The following is a 6777-nucleotide window of genomic DNA, read 5'->3' as shown; positions in this document are numbered from 1 at the left end:
AATGCTCAGTTAGATGAGTTTCTTCCCGTTACATGGATATAAAACATTCATAGTTTTATTAAATGAACATGCCCTCAGACACTGTTTCCTGCAAGATGTTGCGGCAGTACCCCGGTACCGGGGTCTCTCGGGCTTAACAGGTTAACAAACCACTTTGTTTATACTGTAAATATAGAAAATCATAAAATATGAAGCATTTTCATTTTGGGTTGTACAAGAATATAATTGATTATATTTCATTATAATTAACTTTAGTTTTAAGTATTCAACCTAATATGGAGATCTCAACAACCAATACTAAACTGTAAAAGAGTGTAAACTGCACATGAGCAGAAGTATTGCACAACTGGGGTAACGGCTTATCACGAGATGTGGTGGCTCATGTCCCTAACGTCTACAAATAATCAAGTTCTTGCAAACACTCAGGGTGAACACGTGGAGCGGTCCTGCAAGCCAGTTTCAATGATCATGTCCATTTCGCATCCCAACTCACCAGACATGTTGGAACCACAACATATCCCTGGCTTTTTTAATGGGTTCAAAGAATGTTCCCGGCTCAGAGCAGATGTTGTGTAGCAATGCAGAGGCAGTGATGCCCTTCAGAGCCTCGAAGAAGCTACCCTACACCAGATAGACTGTCCGGCAGTGGCTCAGTCAGTAGGGGCTTGGACTGTGAGCCGTAGGGTTGCCAGTTCAAGCCTAAACAGACCTAAATATGGAGTGTGGACTGCTACTTGGAGAGGTCCCAGTTCACCTCCTGGGCCCTGCCGTGGTGCCCTTGAGCAAGGCACCGGACACCACCCCAACTCTGGGCGCTGTACAATAGCTGCCACTGCTCCTGGTACTAGGATGGGTTCAATACAGAGGCCAAATTTCACTTTGTGTGCTGTGTGCATATATATCTGACAATTAAAGAGGGTTTTCATCCTCCGATTCTATGATATAGTCTTTAACATCACAAGGCCTTTAGCATGATGCTGGTTGAAGCAACTCTGTACCCTTTGCAGTAGCTCTCTACATGGGGTAATGATGGCCACAGGTTTGTCCATGCAAAGGTAGTCCTAAATACCCAAAATGAAGAATCCTACAGAAAGTGGGAAACAACCACTTAATATATCCTGGCTCCAAATGTGTGAAAAGAGCTGCCTCTAGATATCTGGAAAGCAGGAAGTCTACATATCTCCTGTCGCAAACTGAAAAGCCACCTTTTGAAACTACTGGATTTCTTTAAGCGAATATATCAGCATTTTTGTTGTTGTTCTGAGCTTGTATCGTAATTGTTTATTGCACACTGTAAACCCGAACGTTCAAAATAATTAAATAGATTAATTATTGTAAACTTAAATTTAAAAAAAAGGTCCAACAAACTTCAATATATTCAGTTCCTGTGACTGTTCTTCCTTTTTGACTTAATTACACTGATAATCTTTGATTAACTTGAACTATTTGGCAGATTAAGTAAGCATCACTTAAACATATACATTGAACTGTACTCATTTCTAATCATTGTGTGTCTGACGTCACTAACCGTCGCTAACCGTCACTAACTGTCGAAACCGGGATGCAGCACGCGGCTAATACCTGCAATAAGGTGGATCTTCACACTTAATTTCCACACTTTCCGGTGGTAATCAGCATCATTGGTGAGTGCAATATTCATATTTCTTCACTTTTTCATATTTCTTCACTTTTTCAAATATTTTGAGATTAAACATGTGAAAGAGAGTGTTGATGTTAGCCAGATACATGCATGTTAGCTAGCCAGAGGTTGAGTCAGCAGATTCACAGAAATTGAATTATTTGCACAGTTACTGTATAATGTTAACTTGTAGTAAGAGATGTAGTTGTGGAAACTGTTGGTGCCAAAGTAGGGCTGTCACTTTTTGTTGTACGTTGAAATGTTCGTTAAAACATGATGAAAAATGTCATTGCCCCTAAGCTAATTATGTATTCAAAAAGTTCAGCCAAATGCATTGTGGTTGTGGATGCTCGTAGTGACGGCAGCTGTTGAAACACTAACAGAACAGGTAGGTTTCCTAATAAAAGCCTTCAATGTTAGTTTAATCAATTTATACTCAAATGTGTGTCATAATATACCCAACCATTTACTTAATTTACTACGAGCAACCCCGAACGCATTGGACTGAAAGTCATTATTTAACACCTCCTCAAACCGAAACCTTTTGCTAACATTTAGCTGTTTGCTAACAGTTAGCAAGCTAACGTTTTCATCCACTGTAAACCACGAGGCGCGGAGGGTTGTGTGTGCTTCCTCCGTGCTCTCCTCGCTGCCGCTGAATTAAGAGACCCGCTGCTGAAGTTTAACACTCTCCTTCACCCAGGTTTCAACCTCTTTATACGGTTTCAACGAGCGTGAGGCCACACACACGGGACGGAGCAGAGCAGAGACAGGTAATGTTAAATTGAATATAACGATGTCAGTTATAAACAGGCTCGGTAGTGAACGCTTGTCCATTTGTTGTCCATTAATTCATCATTTACCATACTAACATTTCCCCAATGGATGTTTAAGAATGTATTAAGCAGTAGCTTACATTACATTTTAAATATAGGATTTGTTCAGCTTTAGTCTGAAGGGGATAAACCACACTGTAAACCACGAGGCGCGGAGGGTTGTGTGTGTTTGTGTTCCCTTCCTCGCTGCTGAATTACGAGAGCCGCTGCTAACGTTTAACACTCTTCTTCACCCAGGTTTCAACCTCTGTATACGGGTTCAACGAGCGCGAGGCCACACACACACACATGGGGCAGAGCAGAGAAAGGTAATGTTAAAGTGAATATAACGATGTACGAGGGAACGAGGGATGCAAACTTGTCACCTTTCGGCGAAATTCGCCGTTTTGAATCCAAAATAGGTAGTTTGTGTTGTTCATGTAGATCTGCAATACAAATATTTTTGGGGTATGGGGGGGGGAGTAATCTGCGGCTGCGAGCATGGTGTTATTTTTGTATATATTATAATGTGCGCGAGCTGTGTGCTCGAGTCTTCCTGCCTGTAAAAGTAGAAAAGTAAAAAGTAGTAGAGTAAAAGTAGAAGTACCAGAGTGTTTGGTTGAAATAATAAATATTGAGTTCTGTTAACCCAAAAAAAAGACTGTTTGAGTACTTGTTTTTTTAAGTTCTGGTAACTTAATCCATTAGTAGAGGTGAATTCAAATGTTTAAGTCACAGTACCTGAATATATTTGAGTTGACTTAATAAGCCATTTTTAATTTGACTGTAATCAATAGGTACATGTAGCATTTAATCCAATCATTTAAGTTCTTGAAAAATGTAAGTTTTGAGTTCATTAACTTAAAATACTTAAGGCAATCAGTTGCCCTAATTTTTTTGAGTTAAGTTTACTTATTGGGGCTTACAGTGCACTTATGCTAGGTCACTTGGGATAAAAGTGTCAGCTAAATGAAATGTAATATATTCATATTAATTGATGAATATTCATGTATTATCAAGTAACTTTAGTCTCACCTGAGAGAAGGATACCGAGCCTCTTTGTAGACACTTCTGTTCTTCAGGACTCTAGTGCAATGGATAGAGCCCCACAAAGGTGTAGATAAAGTGCTCCTTCCTATATTATACTGCATGCAATTCCATTCAGAAGTTTCTGTTAAGCTAATACTGGCAAAGAGTCCTTGGGGTGTCTTTATATGGACATGGTATAGCACACCACATACTTAGAGAATACTGGGCTGTTGGCCAGTTGTCCAAACGCTTGGCAATCCTCAGAGTGGTCCAGCAGGGGACATATCTTTGATCAGACGGCTAAAGAAAATCGAAGCAAACACATTGCTGAAATTTGCAGAAACAACTGGAATCCAGGCAGCAAAGCATGGATTTGTGTTTTTCATGTTCTACTCGTAAAGCACATTTAAATTGAACTAACACATAACATGTGGCTTTACAAAGTATACATTTCAGCTCGAATATACCTCACAAGCTGCCTAGACATAACTATTCATGTAAAGTTTTGACAACACAAAATGCCAATGCACATTAAGAAGCTTGGACTTTTACAAATGCAACAATTGACCAAACGATATCAATGTTGCACATTTTGGACTGAACAGATTTGTCTGTATCACTTTGGTGCAATTTAGACTAAAAACATATATGACACTATATCTAAAATTGTAATATCCAATCCCTCAAACTTTTCTCAGAATTGCATGTCGTTAGAGGGTAACCAAGAGGTTAGTCTATCTTATCTTCAGTTTCAAGCCAATTTTGTATCGGAAAGCAAAAGAGAGCAAGTGGGAGGGAAATCCAGCGAAGAGAATGATCTGGGATCTAGCAGCAGGAAACAATCCGGCTCTCTTATCGTCTGTCTTCCAGTCCAGTTAAGGATCAGAAACTGGGACGAGGGAATGTCAAAGTGAAGGACTTAGAGCAGAGGATACAGCTGCAGGTTGCTGACTGAATGCAGGAGTTTAAGATTGTAGAATATAAGCACCTTAGCATGAAGAAGAAGAAGAGGCATGCTCATAGAGAGGAAATAAAAGAGGGTGCGCTCGCTCGCCTTCTTATCTCCTTCTTACAAATCCACTCTTATATCAGGGAGAAAAGGGGGGAGCATGAGAGATCCAGGCAGGAGGTATAATCTCTTATCTCCTGTCTTCAGTGGAGTTTGAGCGCCAACAGATGGTATTGTAAAGCTGTCATCACTATACCGTTAATAGAAAAACCTGATCCCATCACGCCACTGAAAAGAATAGAGACTTTTTCCCATCCTTCCTCTTTCTATTTGGCTCGAGTCCACTCCATCAAATTAAATCACATTGTACTACATCCTTCCCTAATCATATTACATCTTAATTTCATATCCTACAGCTCTCCGCATGCCTGCGTGGAGGGATTCGGTAATATAATGTGTATTTTCAAGGATATCATCCGGAAATCACTACAGTAAAGCACACCCACACATCGTATCTGCACGCGTGCAACGATTAAATGGAAGGCTATTGTGTCAGGCCTAAGAGTTGACTTTAGAATTACATTTTCGTGGCAAGATAAGCTACTGAATCGAATCCCTTCATTTCTTCTGTGACCTGCGTTGAATGGGTATCACCGAGGATCACAAGTTCTTACATGTAGTCCTTTATGTGTGTCCTTTCTCGCATATAATATCTGTTTTCACTCTCTTTTTCCAATAAACCAACTTTTAAACCCTGAGCCAGAGTAGCAGTTTTAAATAAAGACAGGGTCACAACGACTTTGCTTCAACTTTATACAGTTCTGGCTTTAGCAAAACCATTTTTCAAAAGACTGACCAGGCTTAAAGAGTTGGACTAACTTTATCTGATAGTTGAATCATAGCGCTCTAATGGGGTGCAATGGCAAAGTCCCTAAAAAAAAGACTGTTATAGCAGCAGATTAAATCCATTTAATTCACATGCTGCCAGCCATGACATTGCACTGCTGATCCTGTACAAGTTAAATCCCTTCCATTCAAACTTTTTTTAATAGTTGAAGCTCTTCAATGAGTTAGAGGGATATAAAACATTCCTGGTTGAATCCTCATTACAAGATGTGACGGCCCCTGAACCTGTGTGCAGGTGTGTTTGCAGGTCTTATGATGGGGTGGAGCTGAAGAGGCCAATCAGCGCGATCACGGACACCTGGCCGGAGCCGAGGTGCCATTAAGCCCAGCTGCCCGGAGTCACACGGCGGTCCTCACTCTCTCCAAGGCGGCTGCAGGAGGACTAACACAGCGATCCTCTCCCCTCGTCCATCCATCTCTGCATTTAATGAACAACCACAATAAATGTGCCGTGGATTTTGGAAACTCGTGTGCGTCTCTTTGTCTTTTTCCGTTGTGGCCTACGAGCCGGTCATAACAAAGAGATGAAAAATATTTTGGATATGAAAGAGACATTTGTAGGTAAAATGTTAGGTGAGAACCTAAGTATTACTCCTTTGATACATTTTGGTAAAAACACATCCAATAAAATAAAATAAATCTTCTCATCTTACTCTGGCAAAGAAAACTTTACTGTATGTGAAGTGTTTTTTTAAGCCTTCTGATGAACAGACATAACATTCCAAAAAAATTGATAATCTAAGATTGAAAGTTTGAAGAAGATAAATGAAAACTTTAAAATAATGCAGGTATCCACCCAGTGATTCGGATACGCTCCGTGAATCTAAATGGGTTTTTTTGTTGGCCCATGCTACACCCTTATACCAAGTTTCATGAAATCAAGCCGGAAATGCAAGACAGAAAAACCAAACCGAAAAAATATGGTAATCTGAAAGTGAAAGTTTCAAACTGATAATACATCAGATAAATGGTAATTTCAGAGAAACCAAACTCAGCAGAGTGGTAAATACAAAAGGCTCCAGAAAACCAGACACTAAAAATGGTATTGTTTTCAACCATTTTGTGTATAAATATCCGTGAGTGGCAAGGAGAGTCAAAGAGACATGTCAGAACCCTAGATAATGATAGATTCATGGAAATTGGAATATATATAACTGGGCATTCCTACATTTGAAAAATCCAACCTGGCACTATATGTAGCCCAATTGTATAGGTGTCTGTTACAGTAAATACAATCAGACCTACTCTCCTTTACTCTCTCAGTTTATAGCAAAATTGTATAAAATAACTTTTATAAGTACTGTGTTTTATAGTCCGTTTTAGTATCCATACATACTGTCCTCCTCACGGCAGTGCTGCCTCCCCTGCAGATGCAGTTGGACGCTTCTGGAAACCATCACAGGCAGTTCTTTGCTGCTGTGTGATTATTGATCAAAAGA

At 39.9% G+C, this 6777-nt stretch overlaps 1 long non-coding RNA gene across 1 annotated transcript; it reads left to right on the top strand.

Moving 5' to 3' along the window:
• The first annotated feature begins 1953 nt into the window (after window positions 1–1953).
• Window positions 1954–2759, top strand: LOC117470826. The gene is made up of 3 exons (XR_004554734.1): window positions 1954–2027; window positions 2343–2412; window positions 2713–2759. It is a non-coding gene; the product is annotated as an uncharacterized LOC117470826 (long non-coding RNA).
• The last annotated feature ends 4018 nt before the right edge of the window (window positions 2760–6777 follow it).

The sequence above is a fragment of the Trematomus bernacchii genome, unplaced genomic scaffold, assembly GCF_902827165.1.
Source record: "Trematomus bernacchii unplaced genomic scaffold, fTreBer1.1, whole genome shotgun sequence".
Classification (NCBI taxonomy): Eukaryota; Metazoa; Chordata; class Actinopteri; order Perciformes; family Nototheniidae; genus Trematomus; species Trematomus bernacchii.
The sequence above is the reverse complement of the archived record's forward strand: the minus strand, read 5'-3'. Positions and strand labels throughout refer to the sequence as shown.